The sequence below is a fragment of the Zalophus californianus genome, chromosome 8, assembly GCF_009762305.2.
Source record: "Zalophus californianus isolate mZalCal1 chromosome 8, mZalCal1.pri.v2, whole genome shotgun sequence".
NCBI classification, from domain to species: domain Eukaryota; kingdom Metazoa; phylum Chordata; class Mammalia; order Carnivora; family Otariidae; genus Zalophus; species Zalophus californianus.
The window spans coordinates 16,322,757-16,345,017 of NC_045602.1; the positions used below are offsets into that span (position 1 = coordinate 16,322,757).

The 22,261-nt window shown below is 42.3% G+C and overlaps 1 protein-coding gene across 7 annotated transcripts in view; it reads right to left on the reverse strand.

Moving 5' to 3' along the window:
- PUM2 (pumilio RNA binding family member 2) overlaps positions 1 to 20,010 on the reverse strand; it is a 102,906-nt gene extending 82,896 nt beyond the window's left edge. For 2 of the 7 annotated variants that reach the window (XM_027623698.2, XM_027623696.2), the window contains exon 1: positions 19,856 to 20,008. The gene's annotated coding sequence lies outside the window, so the exon portion shown is untranslated. Of the gene's footprint in view, positions 1 to 19,855 lie in introns of all 7 variants that reach the window. The other 5 variants (XM_027623700.2, XM_027623697.2, XM_027623701.2 and 2 more) reach the window with 5 other exon arrangements.
- Positions 20,011 to 22,261: the final 2,251 nt, after the last annotated feature.

Sequence of the window (22,261 nt, forward strand, 5' to 3'; positions counted from 1 at the left end):
TATTGGCACTACTTTTCCATATTAGTTCTATAATACCCAAAGGCTACTGCTATCTTGTGCATCAATTACAAAAACAACAAAATTACATGAAAACTTAATTAAATATAAGCCAATACAAAGAGTAACTTAAAAGGCTTATGAAATATTCTTGGTAGTCATCCATCTTGGATAGTTTTTAATGAACATAATCATTGAGCAGTAGTGGTTTCCAATGTAAACAGAAGCTAAAATCCTTAAGAATATCTTCATTTCTTCAGCATATTAAATCACTTTAGCAAATTTGCCAACAAATTTGTTTAGTAATTATCTTTTCTTATCCACAACAAAAGTAAACCTATCCAGGCTTACGTATTTGTAGTAGACCATTAGCCTTCAAAGATTTTACATTGCAAGCTTCTACTAATCACCATCAACACCTAGTAATTTACTTTTTCTGGGGGCATGAATTGAATCATACACTTTTCTTGTGTGTGTGTTTGTGTGTATGTTTTATTAAGTGTAACTTTAAACATTTTGAGGCTTTAAGAAATTTTTTAAATTTAATTCTAGTTAACATACAGTGCAATACTGGTTTCAGGGAATAGAATTCAGTGATTCATCACTTATATACAACACCCAGTGCTTATCATAACAAGTGCCCCCCTTAATACATCCCCATCTAGCCCATCCCCCACCCACCTCCCTCCATCAACCCTCAGTCTGTTCTCTATCAAGAGTCTCTCATGGGCGCCTGGGTGGCTCAGTTGGTTAAGCAACTGCCTTCGGCTCAGGCCATGATCCTGGAGTCCTGGGATCGAATCCCACATCGGGCTCCCTGCTCAGCAGGGGGTCTGCTCCTCCCTCTGACCCTCTTCCCTCTCATGCTCTCTGTCTCTCATTCCCTCTCTCTCAAATAAATAAAATCTTAAAAAAAAAAAACTTTCATGATTTGTTTCCCTCTCTCTCTTCCCCCCTCCCATATGTTCATCTGTTTTGTTTCTTAAAATTCCACATGAGTGAAATCATATGGTATTTGTCTTCCTTTGGCTGACTTATTTTACTTAGCATAACACACTCTATAGCTCCATCCACATCGTTGCAAATGGCAAGATTTCATTCTTTCTGATGGCTGAGTAATATTCCATCTCATATATATACACATCTTCTTTATCCATTAATCAGTCGATGGACATTTGGGCTCTTTCCATAGTTTGGCTATTGTTGGTAATGTTGCTATAAACACTGGGGTGCATGCACCCCTTCGAATCAGTATTTTTGTATCATTTGGGTAAATACCTAGTAGTGCAATTGCTGGATCACAGGGTAGTTCTATTTTTAACATTTTGAGGAACGTCCATATTGTTTTCCAGAGTGGCTCCCACCAACAGTGCAAGAGGGTTCCCCTTTCTCTGCATCCTCGCCAACATCTGTTGTTTCTTGTGTTAACTGTATCCATTCTGACAGGTGTGAGGTGGTCGCTCATCTTGGTTTTGATTTGTATTTCCCTGATGATGAGTAATGTTGAGCATTGTTTGATGTGTCTGTTAGCCATCTGGAAATCTTTAGAAAACTGTCTAATTCATGTCTTCTGCCCATTTTTTAACTGGACTATTTGGTTTTTGGGTGTTGAGTTTAATAAGTTCTTTATAGATTGTGAATACTAACCCTTCATCTGCAAATATCTTTTCCCATTCTCAAGGCTGCCTTTTAGTTTTGTTGATTTGTTTCCTTCACTGTGCCGAAGCTTTTTATCTTGAAGTCCCAATAAGTTCATTTTTGCTTGTTTCCCTTGAATCATACACTTCTCTAATGGTGCTGAATAAGTCACTTAACTAGTAGTTGAGCCAAGAACCACATCAACATTTTTTGATATTTGCTACTTGTTTGTCCACATACTTCATGGGGTAATTATTATAGATGCTTGTTTTCCCAGCAATAAAAAACAGTATGACTGACAACTATACTAAGGAAAAGTCAAGTTTTCATGTTTTGAATAAAATTTGGCGTGTGTGCACACACACACACAAACACAACTATTAATATATAGTTTTATTATATGTATTATTATATATATAATATATATATATTATATATATAATATATATATATTATCATATATATATACACATATATAATATATATATAATATATATATATATAATATATATATTAATATATATAGATTCCCAGAAACCAGAAATCTTCAAAGACCCTACCTCAAATCCTCTAATAAAATTAGAAATTAGATTATTCCAACATCAGCATTTAGCCACTAAATACAAATTTACCAAGAATTTCCATGCAAGGCTGCGTTAGCTGAGGATAAATCTCACAGAGGACATATTCTCAAACAGGCAAAACAGGATATTTAACTTACCTAAATGCAAATATGAGGCAAGATTTTTTTTTTCCTTAAAATTCTCCTGAAGGATATTACCATGTATTTGAGTCCTTACAAAGTATCTTGTTTTAAAAGGCATTCTCGCAATTGCTTTATATTGAGAAATAAAATACTGCTTAAGGAAATTCTTTTATTTTGAAACACAAAATACTGCTTAGAGAAGATCTCCAAACTAAATCGACCTCAAACAAACTTTTAGATAACACCTAAGAGAAGCAGGTCAAATAAATTGGAAGTGAAGATGACATGCCTGAAAAAACTGAGATAACACAAAATGACTCCAATGAGTCAAAGATACATGTGAAATATCAAAGATATATTATGAAATGAGCTCCCCCAAAGGCAGTATTTCTAAATTAACATTTTAAGTAATTTAATATGCTATCATCTTAGAAGTAAAACAAGCAAATATATGCCCCATGATAAAATATGGAACAGCACCACCATCTATGAAAAGTTGTCTCAAAAAAATAACCCACTAAACCCCAATCTCAATAAAGCCAATAAAGTCGCCAGATCTAAATACTGTTTATCAGACATATGAGCAATATAAAAGCACAAAGTCAAGAGATAATACAAGAAACTAATCATCTAATCCAGAATGTGGAAAGGGGGAGGACAGAAGAAAGAATATTATTCAGACTAAGAGGCTAAAATGTCAAATATATTGTGGAAACCTTGTCTGAATCATGATTTTAATAAACCCAACTATAAAAAAGACTTTTTTGAGGGACGCCTGGGTGGCTCAGTTGTTAAGCGTCTGCCTTCGGCTCAGGTCATGATCCTGGGGTCCTGGGATCAAGTCCCACATTGGGGCTCCTTGCTCAGTGAGGAGCCTGCTTCTCCCTCTCCCTCTACTGCTCCCCCCGCTTGTGCTCTCTCTCTCTGACAAATAAATAAAAATCTTAAAAAAAAAAAAAGACTTTTTCGAGAAAATCAGGGAAATCTAAATGCAGAATGAGTATATATGATATTCATGAATTTTGTTAGTGGTAATAATAGCAAGAGGATTATATATATTTTTTTTTTGAAGATTTATTTATTTGACAGACACAGCGAGAGCAGGAACACAAGCAGGGGGAGTGGGAGAGGGAGAAACAGGCTTCCCGCGGAGCAGGGAGCCCGATGTGGGACTCGATCCCAGGACCCTGGGATCATGACCTGAGCCGAAGGCAGACGCTTAACGACTGAGCCACCCAGGCGCCCGAGGATTATATATTTTAATAAGTTCTCATCAGGGGCACTGAGTGAGATCAAGAGTTGGATGCTTAACTGAGCCACCTCGAAGCCCCAGAGAATTTATGCTTAAACTGGCCTGCTGTCTGGGAGTTGCTATGAAACACTATTTTATAAAAAGTAAAATACTAGATTTCACGTAAGGTTGAATATCAGTGATAGATACCTGAAGATGCAATGCATTATTCTACTTGTGTTTAGTATTTCCATAATAAAGCTTAATAAAATAAATATAACAATATGACAGAAGGCCATGTGAAACAGGTGGTATTCAAGCTGGGCCTTGAGGGATAAGCACAATTTGAAACCACTCCCCCCTTTTTAAACATTTATAAACTGCAGCTTATAAAAGTAGTTACTCCCCACAAGGTTAACGGACTTAGGTTCCAAGCTATTGTATAAACTCAGTATCACTGATTACTTTCTCAACCATATTTTTGACAAGTGGCATATGAAATTTTTTCCCCAAACACTGATTTCCAAATGAACACAAACATCTTTGGACTAATTTTTATCAGACACCATCCCCCAAAGAGAACTTTTTTTTTTTTTAAGATCTATTTATTTGAGTGAGCATGCACCTGTGGGGAGAGGGAAACAATCTCAAGCAGACTCCCTGCTGACTGTGGAGCCCAACATGGGGCTTGACCTCACAACCCTTGAGATCATGACCTTAGTTAAAATCAGGAGTCAGAAGCTCAACCAAGCCACCCAGATGCCCCCAGGGAATAAAGTTTATTTCACTCAATGTCATCCCAGAGATTGTACTAGGCACATTATATCTAATTCTATTATCCAGCAAAGTAGGTACTGTATTCTTACTTTATAAATAAGGAAACTGTGGCCAATTTCCATATCCTAATAGACAAAACTACTAAAATGGCATTTTTGATACTGTCAAGACTCCAAAGGCTCCATGTTCTTTTCCATACCAACCAAGCATAAACCATAAGTCAGCTTATATGTTAACTGTACAACTCTCTTCAAGCTCCCCCCCCCCCCCCCCCCGCCCCCGGCCCTGCCCATCATCCTTTTGCTTACACTATTCAAGTCCCCTGGACAGGTCTTTGCCATTTATCTGTTCATATGCAAATACTACAAACTCAAAGTTTGGCTCAAATGCCACTTTTTCCATCAAAACCTACTCCCAAACAATCTTTTTCTTAATTCCCATGGCATTTAATTGGTATTTTCAATGTATTAGTAACATATTACCTGTTAAGACTTTTTTTTTTTTTAAAGATTTTATTTATCCATTTGACAGAGAGAGAGCGCACGAGCACAAACAGGGGGAGCAGCAGACAGGCAGAGGGAGAAGCAGGATCCCCGGCTGAGCAGGGAGCCCGACGCAGGACTCGATCCCAGGACTCTGGGATCATGACCTGGGCCGCAGGCAGACACGTAACCAACTGAGCCACCCAGGCGCCCACCTGTTAAGACTTTAAAACTTCGGGACGCCTGGGTGGCTCAGTTGGTTGGGCATCTGCCTGCGGCTCAGGTCATGATCCCAGGGTCCTGGGATCGAGTCCCACATCGGGCTCCAGTCCCACATCGGGCTCCAGTCCCACATCGGGCTCCAGTCCCACATCGGGCTCCTTGCTTGGCAGAGAGCTTGCATCGACCTCTACCTGCTCTGCCTGCCACTCCCCTGCTTGTGCTCCCTCTGACAAAAAAATAAAATCTTAAAAAAAAAAAAGACTTTAAAACTTCTCCATATCAGAATTAGGATAGGAAAAAACATGTAGCACAATTATGCAAACTATTCTGGTCACACCAGTGTTCCATGAAATAAGGGAGGGGATCAAAGGAAGAATACTAAGGATAGTATTAATAAGGAGAGGGAAACTGATCACATTATCAACTATGAGTCCATTTAAAAGCATGAGATAAATGTATTTAGGCATATATGGGGGGGAAAAAAGCCAGGATATAAGTGAAAAGGCAAGGTGAAAAGCACTCTATCATCCAGCTTTGTAAAAACAGGAAAAAAACATTTATATATAGATAGAAAACAATCAGAAACTGTGACACAAATGTTATTAGTGACACATCTGGGAAAAGGGAATGCATGATTTTTATTTTATATTCTCTAATTATTTACTCCTTGAATATTTCCCACTCATTACTTATCTCTTTGGAAAATATTTAAATAGAGGGGCGCCTGGGTGGCTCAGTCGGTAAGCGCCTGCCTTCAGCCCGGGTCATGATCCCAGGGTCCTGGGATCGAGCCCCCCATCAGGCTCCCTGCTCGGCAGGAAGCCTGCTTCTCCCTCTCCCACTCCCACTCCCTCTGCTTGTGTTCCCTCTCTCACTGTGTCTCTCTGTCAAATAAATAAAATCATAAAAAAAGGAAGAAAACATTTAAATATATACATGCTGGAAATCACTAAACACATTTTATATAGTTCTTACTGTCAAGTCAGCTTGGAAATCAATGGCCTTACATGGTAAAACTCAAGTATTTCATAAGTCCACCTACACATGGGGCACCTGGGTGGCTCAGTTGGTTAAGCGACTGCCTTCAGCTTGGGTTGTGATCCCAGGGTCCTGGAATCCAGCCCCACATCGGGTTCCTTGCTCAGCAGGGAGCCTGCTTCTCCCTCTGCCTGCCGTTCCTCCTGCCTGTGCCTGCACCCCCCATGTCAAATAAATAAATAAAATCTTTCAAAAAAAAAAGTACACCTATACATAAGGTATGTACAACTTACAAAGAAATACACCAGAAAAACATCTTTTCCATAAACTAGGTCATCACTTAAAAGAAAAATATTCTGGTCTTGTTTGTAAACTTCTAAGGGTTTTTAAGGCAATATAAAGGAATTTACACATATACCCAATATCTCTAACCACACCTTTATGACACTTTGGGTGTTAAGAATGCAAAATCTAATTTGTAGATCTAAATATCTTCTCATCACCCGATTTAAAGGCATTGTACGTATGTAGCTAGCACTTAGTTTCTAACCACTTCATGTAGGTTAGTTCTACCCTCTTTGATATATTCCTCAAAGTGTGTAAAAAAAAAAAAAGGAACCAACCAAATCGTACCTTTTAAACTCAATATATACTTGACAGTATGCTGTGACAAACATGATTTACATATTTCTAGCCTTCTTTTTTTTTTAAGATTATTTATTTGAGGGTGCCTGGGTGGCTCAGTTGGTTAAGCAACTGCCTTCGGCTCAGGTCATGATCCTGGAGTCCTGGGATCGAGTCCCGCATCGGGCTCCCTGCTCAGCAGGGAGTCTGCTTCTCTCTGACCCTCCCCCCTCTCATGTGCTCTCTCTCTTTCTCTCTCAAATAAAATCCTTTAAAAAAAAGATTATTTGAGAGAGAGCAAAAGTGAGAGAGATCACAGAGGGAGAGAGGCAGAAGCCAACTTGCTGCTGAGCAGAAACCCGATGCAGGGCTCGATTCCAGGACCCTGGGATCATGACCTGAGCTGAAGGCAGATGCCTAACTGACCGAGCCACCCAGGCGCCCCCATATTTCTTGCTTTCAAAGTAAAGTTTATAGTATTGTTTCTGCTTAGTAAGTATTGAGAAAGGCTTAGGAAAGAAAACACAAACTGTTTTTTAGGCTTTTATCTTATTTTTTAAAGATTTATTATGGAATGCCTGGGTGGCTCAGTTGGTTTAGCACCTGACTCTTGATTTTTGGCTCCGGTCATGATCTCTGGGCCTTGGGATTGAGCCCCACGTTTGGCTCCATGCTCAATGCAGAGTCTACTTGAGATTCTCTCTCCCTTTGCCCCTCCCCCCATTCGCCCTCCCTCTCTCTCAAGTAAATCTTAAAAATAAAAAGGATTTTTGAGAAAGTGCATGCATGAGTGAGGGAGGAGGAGAGGAGCTTAAGTAGACTCCCTGCTGAGCATGAACAGCTCTATCCCATTGCCCTAAGATCATAACCTGAGCTGAAACCAAGAGCTGGACACTCAAACGACTGAGCCACCCAGACATCCCATGGTGAGTTTAAAAAAAAAAAAAAATTGCCATTACTCCTATCGCCCAATCACTGATCTGAATTCCCAATAGAAGCCAAAATACTCACCGTTCTATCCTGTTTTCATTCCTAACAGCAATGTGAATGAATTAAGACTAAATGAGATTAACCACTCAAGGACGCTAACTTTTTAAGTTTTGTGCCCTAAAGGCTTAACCATCTGTAAAACACACCACATTAAGATTTGGGACGGATCAGAGGTATGCATTTCTTAGTATATACAAGAAGGACCTGTTAACTGATTCCCAGAAAACTAAATGTGCTAACATTTTGGAAATTTTTCATGTATCCCCAATTTTAAGGCCACTAGTTCTCAAAACCTCAGTGCATCAGAATCTAGGTAGAAGATTTAAATCTGCACACTCAGTTCCCACTTACATAAAACTTATTTGAATTACTCCGGGCAGGGAAACAGGGACAGATTTTTATTAGTATTTTTTTAAAGTTCTCCAAATGATGCTTCCCGGTATGGAAAGGACTGAGACCCTTACACATTACCATATCAGTTATAGCTAAGGAATATATCCACACACACTCTACTGGTTTTCCAAATAAAAAAATTTTTAATCATTCATCATGGTGTAACAGATGAATCTGAATCAAAGTATCTAGAATATGGCTCCATGTTTGTCCCAATCTAGGTGAACGAACTCAGAACAGTTGAACACTGGTCCTCTTTTCCCGTTTGCAAATGAGAATATGCCTCCCTCACAGGATTACTTTGAAAAATAAATGAGATAATATATGAAATTAAAATATAAGTGCTTTCTAGAGTATTAATGATCTACCATAATGAGCAAGTATCTTCTTGTTTAAAAAATCAACATAAAATCCTCTAACCCAGAATTTCTCTTCTGGGAATTTACCTTACATAAACAGCACCAACACAAGAAGGATGAACAGCATAACAATAGTTACTGCAGCACCGCTTCCAGTGCTTCAAAAATAAGAATTGAACAACTCACCTCTGAAACGAATAATACACTCTATGTTAATTACCTGAATTTAAATATAAAATAAAAATAGGAAACAAAAAAAATTGAACACAAACTCAACAGAAAAGTGGTTTAGCAAAATAAAAATCTGTGTATTGAATGCTGTAAATTATTAAAGTTACATATACAAATACAGTAAAATGTCTATGATATTAAATAAAAATACCAAGTTGCCTAAGGTGTTATCATACAATCCCCCCTTTTTTTTTAAAGATTTTATTTATTTATTTGACAGAGACAGACACAGCGAGAGACGGAACACAAGCACAGGGAGCGGGAAAGGGAGAAGCAAGCATCCCGCCTGGCAGGGAGCCTGACGTGGGGCTTGATCCCCAGGACCCTGGGACCTTGACCCAAGCTGAAGGCAGACGCCTAACAACTGAGCCACCCAGGGACCCCAATCCTTTTGTTTAAAAGAGAGAAGCAATACCATAATTATGTATTTGTGTGGACTATAACAAAATAAACACTGAGCTCTGGTAGGATAGGAGGTACTACTGGCTTTATCTTTGCATTTTTTCTGTGTTGTAACGCTCACTAAAGTTAGCAAAATAAAGCTTTTTTTTTTAAAGGTCCTATATTAATACTGTTTAAATGCACTATAGTTCAGAGGCTTTTTTTTTTTTTTTAAGATTTTATTTGACAGAGAGAGACACAGCGAGAGAGGGAACACAAGCAGGGGGAGTGCGAGAGGGAGAAGCAGGCTTCCCGTGGAGCAGGGTTCCCGTGGAGCAGGGAGCCTGACGCGGGGCTCGATGCCAGGACCCTGGGATCATGACCTGAGCCGAAGGCAGACGCTTAACGACTGAGCCACCCAGGCACCCCATAGTTCAGAGGCTTTATCACAGAATAAAGTACCAGTGATCCTGTGTTATTTTTTTTTTTTAAAGATTTTATTTATTTATTTGAGAGAGAGAATGAGAGATAGAAAGCACGAGAAGGAAGAGGGTCAGAGGGAGAAGCAGACTCCCTGCTGAGCAGGGAGCCCGATGCGGGACTCGATCCCGGGACTCCAGGATCATGACCTGAGCCAAAGGCAGTCGCTTAACCAACTGAGCCACCCAGGCGCCCCCTGTGTTATTTTCAATTCACTTTAGTACTAGGTTGAATGCGTAAGAAGTGAAGACTTGTCTCAAATGGTTGTCTAGCAGTTTTCAATTATTATACGTAATCAACCAGAATCAATATAGCACCAAGGAGAAATATCCTAAGAGGGGCGCCTGGGTGGCTCAGTCGTTAAGCGTCTGCCTTCGGCTCAGGTCATGATCCCAGGGTCCTGGGATGGAGCCCCACATCGGGCTCCCTGCTCCGCGGGAAGCCTGCTTCTCCCTCTCCCACTCCCCCTGCTTGTGTTCCCTCTCTCACTGTGTCTCTCTCTGTCAAATAAATAAATAAAATCTTAAAAAAAAAAAAAAGAAATATCCTAAGAAATGTTAGGGTGTAACAGAACTAAAGAAGTCATTTCAATGCATGATCTAAGACAACTGAGAAAAAATAAAAACCATTCTAAGCAGCAGACTCGAATGCAGTTTTAAAAGGGATTTTTTTCTAAATGTTCTTTTTATTTTTCTTATGGTATTATTTATTTATTAGAAGAGAGAGAGAGAGCACGTGCACGTGTGCACAAGCAGGGGGAGCAGCAGGCAGAGGGAGAAGCAGGCTCCCCACTGATCAGGGAGTCTGATGTGGGACTCGATCCCAGGACTCTCAGCTCATGAGTTGAGCTGAATGCAGACACTTAACCGACTGAGCCACCCAGGTGTCCCGGATTTTTTTCTTTAGACCAGAATTTTCCAAAGTGTTTTCCTTAATCACCAACTCACAGTGTTCTTTGAAATAAGAGGTTCCCTGTCCAATACATTTATATGCTGCTCCCTGGTACCCATTTGTTCTTTTGCAAGCTGAGCACATGGTCATTACAGAATTCATTCTCACACAGTAAGTCCTACAGTTAAAATGGCTTAACTTTAATCCAATATTACCATAACTTTCTTCTGTAAATATGTTAATGCAAAAGAAGTTATTTTGAGCAGTATTTCTAGTCATTTCCAAGAAAAAGAAAAAAATTAGTCAATTATATAACATATTTCAACTCTTAACTTTTGTCTAGGAAAACCTCACAACTTAAAACAGTTAAAATAGGGGCGCCTGGGTGGCTCAGATGGTTAAGCGTCTGCCTTCGGCTCGGGTCATGGTCCCAGGTCCTGGGATCAAAGCCCCACATCGGGCTCCCTGCTCAGCGGGAAGCCTGCTTCTCCCTCTGCCTCTGCCTCTCTCCCTGCTCATGCTCTCTCTCTCTCTCTCTCTCTCTCTCTGTATCTCTGTGTCTCAGATGAATAAATAAAATCTTAAAAAAAAAACAGTTAAAATATATTTAGTTTATGACTACTATGAACAGTCTATGAAAAAAATATATGAGCTGTATAAACTTTTCCATTAAGTAAGAGTAATCTTTTAGGTAAAGAGTTGTGATTTTTAAAATTCCTCAAATATTCAAGAACAAGCCTTTAATTGATGATCACTTTTTCCCCCAATAACTTTAAGTGATGTGACTTAACCAATTTCTTAAAGATGTTTCAGTTTTTAAAAACTTTCCAGGGGCGCCTGCGTGACTCAGTCATTAAGCGTCTGCCTTCAGCTCAGGTCATGGTCCCAGGGTCCTGGGATGGAGCCCCACATCGGGCTCCCTGCTCAGCGGGAAGCCTGCTTCTCCTTCCCCCACTCCCCCTGCTTGTGTTCCCTGTCTCACTGTGTCTCTCTCTGTCAAATACATAAATAAAATCTTTAAAAAAAAAACTTTCCAGGGCGCCTCGTGGCTCAGCTGGTTAAGCGTCTGCCTTCGGCTCAGGTCATGATCTCAGGGTCCTGGGACTGAGCCTCATGTTGGGCTCCCTACTCAGCCCTCTCCTTCTGCTGCTCCCTCTGCTGCTCCCCCTGCTTGTGCTCTCCCTCTCTTTCTCTCTCATGTAAAAAACAAAACAAAACAAAAAAACAATTAAAACAAAACAAAAACTTTCCAAGTTGTTGCTTAGAAAACAACAAAAAAACAAATGCCTACTGGCCACCTAGCTGGCTCAGAAGAGCATGCGACTCCATCTCCAGGATGTGAGTTTCAGCCCTAAGTTGGGTATAGAGATTAGTTTATTTTTTTTAAAGATTTTATTTATTTATTTGACAGAAGGAGACAGCAAGAGGGAACACAAGCAGGGGGAGTGGGAGAGGGAGAAGCAGGCCTCCTGAGGAGCAGGGAGCCCTGCTTCTCTCTCTCCCACTCCCTCTGCTGCTTGTGTTCCCTCTCTTGCTTTCTGTCAAATAAATAAATAAATAAATAAAATCTTTAAAAAAAAAAAATAGATAGATACGGATGCCTGGACAGTTCAGTTGGTTAAGTGTCCTGGGATCAAGTCCCCTATCAGGCTCCCTGCTCAGCGAGGACTCTGCTTCTCCCTCTGCCTGTGCTCACTCACTCTCTCTCGGACAAATAAATAATCTTTATAAATAAATAAATAACTTAAAAGAAAACCAAATGCCTAGGCTACAATGTCTGAAAAGAGAAACCAAATCTGTTAAGTTTCCAGGACTACCTTATATACCAAAAAAAGGTCTATTCCTGAGTAGACTTTTTTTTAAAGATTTTATTTCTTTATTTATTTGAGAGAGTGAGAATGAGAGAGAGAGAGAGCACATGAGAGGGGGAAGGGTCAGAGGGAGAAGCAGACTCCCTGCTGAGCAGGGAGCCTGATGTGGGACTCGATCCCGGGACTCCAGGATCATGACCTGAGCTGAAGGCAGTCGCTTAACCGACTGAGCCACCCAGGCGCCCCCTATTCCTGAGTAGATTTTAAATGAAACTTGCTTTATATGCGTTTAAATAAAACAAAATTTTTTTTTAAAGTAGGCTCCATGCCGAGTGTGGAGCCCAACTCAGGACTTGAACTCACAACCCTGAGATCAAGACCTGAGCTGAGATCAAGAGTCAGACGCTCGGGGCACCTGGGTGGCTCAGCCGTTAAGCATCTGCCTTCAGCTGAGGTCATGATCCCAGGGTCCTGGGATCAAGCCCCGCATCAGGGTCCCTACTTTGCGAGAAGCCTGCTTCTCCCTCTCTCACTCCCCCCGCTTGTGTTCCCTCTCTCACTGTGTCTCTCTCTGTCAAATAAAAAAAACTTAAAAAAAAAAAAGTCAGATGCTTAACCTACTGAGGCACTCAGGTGCCCCTTAAATTAAAAAAAAAAAAAAAACTTTTTAAAGATTTTATTTATTTGAGACAGAGAGAGAAAGCATGAGGAGAGGGGAAGAGGGAGAGGGAGAAGCAGACTCCCCACTGAGCACGGAGCCCAAAGTGGGGCTCAATCCCAGAACCCTGAGATCATGACCTGAGCCTGAGGCAGACACTTAAGTGACTGAGCCACCCAGGCGCCCCTAAATAACAATTTCTGAAAGGTACATGAAGTATCTCATAGGAAATATACACACTAAAACAAAACTAATCTTAGGAAAATAACAAAATAGTAAGTAAACTCTTAAGTTTAACTTCTGAAGATACAAAGATAAAAGGGAAAACACAATTACAATTCTCACTATCCATAGGAAAAAAACATACCAACAATTCCTCATAGGTAACCCTATTTCTAGCACTAAGCTTTCAAAGAAATTTTTTATATGGGATATTACAGAGGACACAGAATTATAACAGAAAATCCCAACAACATTCTCTCAACAGATGCAAGGTTTCGTAATCTTATTTTTTATAGTCAGTCCCTCAAGGAAAGCCATGCACCTAACTTGTAACACAATCCAGGGAAAGCAATTCCACAGTTAATTCTGTAAGGGTTCCAGGACAATATGGTCTAAATCTTCCCAGGTTATAATCTTGGATATCCGAAGTCTTTCAGGATTATCCAAATCAGAAAAAGCCTTTAAATCTGGTGGGTCCCCCTACTTATTTCTCCAGTCACTTATGGGGAGGGGGAAGCATGTGTGCATGCGCACAAGCAGGGAGAGCAGCAGGCAGAGGGTGAGGGAGAAGTAGGCTCCCGCTAAGCAGGGAGCCCTACATGGGGCTCGATTCCAGGGTCCCCGGATCACGACCTGAGCAGAAGGCAGACTCCTAACCACCTGAGCCACCCAGGCACCCATCCAGTCATATCTTTTTTTTCAAAGATTATTTATTTATTTGACAGAGAGAGAAAGCACAAGTAGGCAGAGAGGCAGGCAGAGGGAGAAAGAGAAGCAGGCTCCCCACTGAGCAGGTAGCCGATGCGGGGCTCGATCCCAGGACCCTGGGATCATGACCTGAGCCAAAGGCAGATGCTTAACCGAATGAGTCACCCAGGTGCCCCCAGTCATATCTTTTCAATTTTCCCTATTTCCATGTCAAGTTCCGCTATTCTCCCTTATCAGGGTCACTACCCATACTAATCCCTCCAGCTGCATGCCGTTTCACCTATCTCGACTAAATTAATTTCTCCAAGTCTTTTTTTTTTTCATTCTAAAAGTAGGCTCCACGCCCAACATGGAGCTTGAATTTATGACCCTGAGATCAAGAGTTGCATGCTCTACTGACTGAGCCAAAAAAGGCGCCCCTCTCAAGTCTTAAGACTAACTTAACCTCATGTGAAAAGCTCTTCCTGACCCCTGCAATGTCTACCTTTAACACAACATGCGTAGCACTTTGTGTACTGCACTGCAATCACAAGTTTAATCATCTTACTCTTTGCTTTGCTATAAACTCAATTAACAAGGATCTGGTACCACCAGGCGCCTGGGTGGCTCAGTTGGTTAAGGATCTGGTACCACCAATATCTAAAAGTCTGGCACATCACAGGCCTACAAATCTCAAAAAAAAAATGTGTGCAAGTTTCTGGTAGTCTACTCTAATGAGAAGATAAAACTTAGAATATCCAGAGTAACAAATGGGACTGAAAGTTCCTCAAATAATACTCCACGACCATCTTGTCAACCAGACTTAAAATAAAAATTAGCTAACAATTTATCTTTGGCAAGTTCCTACACAGAGTACTCCCATTTCCGCTAGTGTAGGAGCAATGTAACGTAGAGATTAAATGAAGGCACCCAAGACTTTCCCCTTACATTCCTTTTCAGCAATCAACTGTATTTCAACTGCAAGGTGGTCCAAGAAAACATCTCCAGGGAAAACTGCAGCTATCATCTTCTCAAAACTTCTAATCTTGCTTATTTTATATCAGTTTTAAAGATTCAGATGGTACTACAAAAAATTTACTATTTTACATTTACTCAAGCTTAAAGTGCTGATAAAATACTAAATAGATGTTAATAAATGACCTGATCACCAAAATGGAAAACACAAGTAGCCCTTATCTGTATATAATTTTTGGTATTTAACAAAATCAGACAAAACCATCCATATTTTTCTCTACCTACAATTTGCCTTATCTGACTGCCTAGAAAAGACCTATACTTAGGGTTAGCTTGTCTCTACTCATTTACCTTCTTTAATGTCTGAATGAATAAAACCAGTTGCATCTTACAGTCAAGAGGATATCCCACTGATCCCTAAATAAGTCTTTCAAAAACCATGCCTAAAATCACAGATCACCCCTTTTGAGATCTAAAACTCTTGATATGAAATGTCCACTACAATAGAAATCACAAAGATCTGGGGTGCCTGGGTGGCTCAGTTGATGAAGCACTGCCTCTTGATTTGGGCTCAGGTCATGATCTCAGGGTCCTGGGATCAAGCACTGCACTGGGCCCCACGTTCAGCAGCGAGTCGGCTTGAGGATGCTCTCTGCCCCCCACCTCCTGTGCTCTCACTGTCTCAAATAAATGTTTAAAAAAAAAAAGTGTAAAAAGAGCCTTTTATACCCCAACCCCTGTCACATCACACACCATTTTTTATATACTCTGGCAGTCAGTTGCAGGTGTTATTCTCCTGAGCAGGTGTTCAATAGATGGTTTTGTAACATTTTATAGTCCATTTCACCAATCCCTTCCTGGAAGGGAAGTTTTGTGGTTCAAATGCATCTTTCGCCTTAGGTAGGTCATGACTGCCTTTTTTCTTTCCCTGTCCCATTTTCAGTCCAAAGTATTCTGACATTCCAACTACCCCTTCTCCCTTCACACTTCCCCTTTTCTGTACTTGGAAGCGAAATCCTGGGATATGAACATAAGGTGTACACCTTTGCATGTTTTTCTAGTACTCTACTCCAACATCTTTTATCTCTCTAAAGTAGAATAGTAAGAGAATAAGAAGTAAAAATCCAGGGGCCCCTGGGTGGCTCGCCCTCTGCCCAGGTCATCATCTCAGGGCCCTAGGATCGAGCCCTGCATCAGGCTCCTTGCTCAGCGGGGAGTCTGCGCGCGCGCGCGCTCTCTCTCTCTCTCTGTCAAATAAATAAAATCTTTTAAAAAAAGTAATAATCTGTAATACGTAAACTAAAAATGGATGGGATTACAGCAGCTAAATTTGCAGAGGTGAAATATACCAAAGAAACTATGATTTTTGCCAACGTGCTTGAATAACCCATGCTTTTTTAATTCTTTAAAGCACTTTAGAGGAGTGCCTGGGTGGCTCAGTCGTTAAGCGCCTGCCTTCGGCTCGGGTCATGATCCCGGGGTCCTGGGATTGAGCCCTGCATCGGGCTCCCTGCTTGGTGGGAGCCCTGCTTCTCCCTCTCCCACTCCCCCTGCTTGGGTTCCCTCTCTGTCTCTGTCAAATAAAATCTTAAGAAAAAAAAAAAGGCACTTTAGAAAAATAGGGAAAGGAGCCAGGAAATGGTCAAATAAAACTTTTCATTTGAGAAAAAGGTCAACAAAAGACAAAAATGTCCACAATTTCATTAAGAATTAAATGACTTGGGACGCCTGGGTGGTTCAGTCTTGTTAAGCATCTGCCTTCGGCTGGGGAGAGTCCTAGGATTGAGTCTGGCCATCAGGCTCCTTACTCAGCAGAGAGCCTGCTTCTCCCTCTGCCTGCCGCTCCCCCTGCTTGTGCTCTCTCACTTGTGCTCTCTCTCTGACAAATAAAATCCTTTTTTTTTTTTTTAAAGTTTCACTTATTTATTTGAGACAGAGAGCGAGAGAAAGAGCACGAGCAGGGGAAGAGGGAGAAGCAGGCTCCTCGCCAAGCAGGGAGCCCAATGCAGGACTCTCCTGGGATCATGACCTGAGCTGAAGGCAGATAGATGCTTAACCGACTGAGCCACCCAGGCGCCCCACAAATAAAATCTTTTTTTAAAAAAAGGATTAAATGACTCTTTAGAAGGTGACATTGTTTAATTAGGCAAGTCTTAATTTTTTTTTAAGATTTTTATTTATTTGACAGAGAGAGATATAGCGAGAGAGGGAACACAAGCAGTGGGAGTGGGAGAGGGAAATGCAGGCTTCCCGTGGAGCATGGAGCCCGACGCGGGGCTCGATCCCAGGACCCCGGGATCATGACCCGAGCCAAAGGCAGATGCTTAACGACTGAGCCACCCAGGCGCCCCAAGTCTTAATTTTTTATTTATAAAGAAGTTGGATCAGTTGGATGAAAAAGGCACTAAGAAAAAAAAATACATTAACCTTATGTCTGTAAAAACACTGCTACCTGAAACTCTGAGAAGAAAAATGCACTTACCATGAAACTATGTAATAATTCTATACTGTTTCACTGGAAAGGCTTCAAAGTAATAGCTCTGTAAATTCACTTTTCCCACTACAAAAGCAATACATTTTAAGTGAAAAAACCTACTTTCCTAAACATAAAAATCACTATTAAAATATTAGCTTCTAAATGATAAAGTTTGAAGGAAAACTTTTTCCACCACATCAGAATTCAGAAGTGAGAGACACAGGAACCAGACTGATAGCAATTCAACTATCTCCTTTTACTGACCAAGCTACAATGGAACGACTAATTTAGACCTAGGCCAGTGGGGTTCCTACCACCATAGCCCTTAATTATCCTAAACCAGTCATAGATAGCACTGGACAACTGATGGTCCTCCAAAAAGGCGCAGAGTCTATCATGGTGGCCTCAAGAAGCAGAACAAAGTGCTTTCTGCAGGGGGCAGACTTCCAAAGAGAAAGAGAGAAAGGAGGCTAAGTCAAACTCTTATCAGTTCCTTCTTACAAATTCACCCGGCAAGAGTCAAGTGGGACAACAGGAGCCAAGTCAGACTGTTTTTAATGCCTTAAAAACAGCAAGAAATCTAATACATCACAAACCAATTTATTAGTTATTAGTACAATTTTTATATTAATCACACACGTCAGTAAAACAGCCACAAACTGCAAGCCAAAGCCATACGAGATACACTCAGTTATTTAAAATCCTAAATCTTAAGAACATGAAAAAAATACCGATTATTTTGCTATGTTAGAAATCCAACAAATTTAAAGGTCATTGAATTAGGAAGTATGGAGAACTTGAGTCTAGGAGACAGGAACCAACCTCCACTTAAAATTATGAAGATCTTGTCAATGTCTATAAAAACAAAACTATCTGGTCACTGACCAGATTGGATTTGGATGTCAGACCTGGCCCAAATCTCTATTATAGTTACTTCTAAGTATCTACACAGGAAGACAAATTATTTCAACACCAGAAAGATTTATAAACAAGTATGGAAGGTTTAAGAGAAACAAAATCCTAGTATTACCTTTGTTGAGACTGCACAGTTTGGCTTACCTAAGAAAAACTGGTCTATTAAAGTGTACAACCTTGTAAGACCAATTTAAATATGGCAGTAATTTAGACTTTTAAGTTGAAATCTTACTAAATATTAAAACATCTAAGGGAACTTCGCACTCTAACTATGTATAAAAATTAAAGTTTAAATTTTCTTGAAAATGTTCAAGTTTGTTAATAGCAAATCTAACTTGAAGATTAAATAGCCAGACTTGTACAAATAAGAAAAAAGAACTTAAAAGCTTAAGAACCAGGATTCTGAAATATAACTGATTTTTTAAATCACTGTAAACCTTTACTGGGTACAAAAAAACCACCCTTCAGGACACCAAAGGACAATTCTACAAAACTTAAGTTCACCAAAAATTGAACTTTAAAAGACATTCATGCACAAGGGAAATATCAACAACTATTCACGCTGCCTGTGCAGATGAAATCATCTTTAAAAAGAAACCAATTAAAAATATTTGTCCTACGATTCTTAGCCAGAATTCCTTAAATCGTCCTGCGATACTCCAGGTCACATGGTGAGTCACCTATTAAACACGAAATCTAAGCAGTAAACAAGCTTTTAAAATCCTTAGGTAACTCCCTTTATTAAAATTGTTTTTTTGATATACCTTTCAGATACTATATTCCTCGTAAGCGTTTAAAAGCATTTGTCTTATAAAGCTTTCCCTAAAAACCTTTACCGAAAAAAACCTATCACCAGTTTTATGTTAAAATCTCACAAACTCCGAAATCCTGACTTTAACTGACATGACTGTCTTATTACACCTACTATGCTCGCAATATTAACCCCCAGAATGTTTAAATATGTGTTAGAATGAAAAACGAAGTTAAGAAAAATGGGTTTTCCCTAGCTGTGTTCTAACTTTTACACGCGTTTGGGAATAAAACTTTAAACAATTCTTCCAAAATTTGGCCCAATTCAGACACAAAACTATTGCTAAAATGCCTGAAGCTTCTAATCTTTTCTTTCGTTTTAATTTATACACCTGAGTGTCGAAATCTGTTCCGGTAACAGAAACATAACATTCCTTAATAATGGCACCTAACGTGTCTAACCCAAGTCGCTGTTTCTTTCATACCCACACCTGTCTGCCGAAAGCTTTTCCCGGACACACTCGGCTCCCCGAAAATTCCCACACTTGTTTTCATAAACCCACTCCTTCCTCTTCGCCCACTTCCAACTCGCACACTTCTCTGGATCTACCGGCCTCTCCCCTCTTAACGACCATGGGCTAAACGGACAGCTCGGTCCCTAACCCCAAGCGCCGAGAAACCCAGGACTAGTGGGGTGGGTCCCCCAGCGCCGAAAGGCAGTGGCGTGGGGGAGGAAAGGAAGCGGGAGAGCCGAACACCCCCCCCCCCCGAGCCGGGCGCACACCCCCTTCCGGCACCCCTCCCCCCGCATTGTGCGAGCGGGCCCCGGGCCCCAGGCCGCAGCCTTCCCGGGCTGCCGCAGGCCCCGTCCGCCCTCCCGCCCTGCGGGCTGCTCCCGCCGAGACCGCCACACAAAGCCCGGGAAGCCAGCTCCTGCGGCGCCAGAGCACGGGGAGAGGGAGCAAAGGCGGACTGACTTACGGGGCTGCTGCGGCCGCGCTGCCTCAGCCGGGGACACCGACCGTTGGGCACACGGCGGCGTCGCTCTTGGCCGTCCTTCCCTCCTCCGCCTTCGGTGGCGGCAATATCTTCTTTCTCCACCTACCTCCCTCCCCCCCACCCCACCTCCTCCTTCTCCTCCCCCTCCTCCTCCGAACCACCGAAGTACCGAGGGTGAGACACAGAGACTCACAACAACATGGCTGCCACCGCCGCCTCCCCTCCCCTCCCCCCCCCGCCCACCGGGCGCGCGCAAGGCACTCCGGGAGAAAGGGGAGGGGGAGCACTCACCGAGGTGCGGCTCCTCTCAGTGGCTTCCGTCGCTTCTCCCGCGCTCCGGGCGCCGGCCGGCGGGAGCTCTACGCGTGCGCACGCTCTCTGCGCTCGCGCGTTTCTGCCGCCCCTCAGGCGTGTGCTCCCCCGCCCTCACCTTGCGGGCTCGCCGCTGGTTCCGGGCTCGGCGGCGGCGCCAGCCGGGGACGCTCGCCTGAGTTCGGGCGGCGCAGGCGTGATGTCGCCGAGCACCGCGTTCGCCTCTGTCTTCCCGCGTGGGGCCTCGACTTCCGAATTCGCTTACCCTCCGCTTCCTCCCCGGTAGCTCATTGTTCTCCGCCAACAGCCTGTGCGGGTGTCATTGCCCTTGACCGCGCGGTACTCCTCGAACTTCGCTTCTGGGGTGCTGGCACCCACAGGAGCCAGACAGTAATCCAGGCCCTTAGGTTTCATCCTCACCCTCTCCCCGCAGCAAGACGATGGAGACGCATTTTGGGTGGAAAAGGGAACCCCTTACGTGGACTGTCATTCTAGTCGTTGCCTCCTGGGCAAGTGGAGCCAGCTCAGCACATTGCTTGGCCGGGGTAAACACAAAGGAGAGTCAGGTCGTTGTACTGGGCTAGTGATTCTCGCTCGCCGCGGATTTTCATCACCCGCGCTCGCCAAGTGCACCCGCCCTGTCCGGCCCCCCATCCCCCCACCCCCAGCAGTTAGAGACCAAACCCGCGCTGCCTTCCTGGCTCCGTGGCTTTGGTAGTGGTGATTCCAGGCTTGAGACCCAACCGTAGTGTGCCCCTGTCACACAGCTGTAATGTGGTAGGGCCACCGGCAATGTGTCCACCTTGTTCTCCATGGTTTGCACAACTCGGACATTCTGTATTTCTGAAACGGAGTGCCTTTTAATTTATCTTCCTGAGCGACTGTAAGCTCCACGAGGGGCTGCAGGGAACATGTGTGTTTTGTTCACGCAGGTGTGTTGTGTCCCCCAGGGCTTGGGCCATAGTAGTGTTCAACAATCATGCTGAATACCTGAGCTTTTTGGTTTTTAATTATCGAAAATGTGTGACATTTTAATCTGTCTCAAGCCTTTACGTGTGGCCCACATTCCAGGCTTCTAGATATTTCCACTTGAATATTCTTCCTGGCACCAAACAAAAACAACTTACACCCATCCCCCACCCCCCAATTCTTGTATTATCTCAACAGTTGATAGTGCCATGACCTATTGAGTACCCCAAGTTAGTTCTTTGAGGCTTCCTTGTCTCTTTCTCTTATACCTCTCTCGCCATATAGGATTTTCACTTCCCAAATATTTCTGGAGAGAGTTTTTCCTCATGTATCCTCATTAATACTAGCCTTGCATCTCAGGTCTGGATTTCTATAGGAGGCTCTTAATTAGCCTTCTTGTGTTCAGTCTTGTTCTCTCTAGTCAGTTCTGCTCCCTGCCATCTAAAATGAAAATCTTATTCCTGGCTCTCTTGCCTCTCCTCTAGCCATTCCATTGCTTCCTGTCACCCACAACTGCATTTCCCAAGTATGTTCTTTTTTTTTTTTTAAAGATTTTATTTATTTATTTGACAGAGAGAGACACAGCGAGAGAGGGAACACAAGCAGGGGGAGTGGGAGAGGGAGAAGCAGGCTCCCTGCTAGCAGGGAGCCTGATGCGGGGCTCAATCCCAGGACGCTGGGACCATGACCTGAGCAGAAGGCAGACGCTTAACGACTGAGCCACCCAGGCGCCCTCCCAAGTATGTTCTGTTCAATACTAATAGATGTTCCTTCAAGAAATGTCTCATGATCAAGTAAGAATGGAAGACCCTGGGATGTACATATGTTGCCTTCTTCTTCCCCTTCCTTTGGGCTGATAATAGCTGAAGAGTTTTTATGTACAGTTGTTTAGTCTGGGTGAAAATAGATGGAGCCATCAGAAGCCCTCCCTCAGAATGTGGAATTGGGATTAAGAGACCCCAATCTCCCTCTGAGCAGTCTCTTGAACCTGGCATCTCTGGGCTGATTTGTCCCACAGTGTGGACAGGGAACCCATAGAGAAAACTTGAGTTGAGAGAGAAAAGGAGAGTCCTAATAATGCCTCTCTTTCCCTTTGTTCCTGTACCT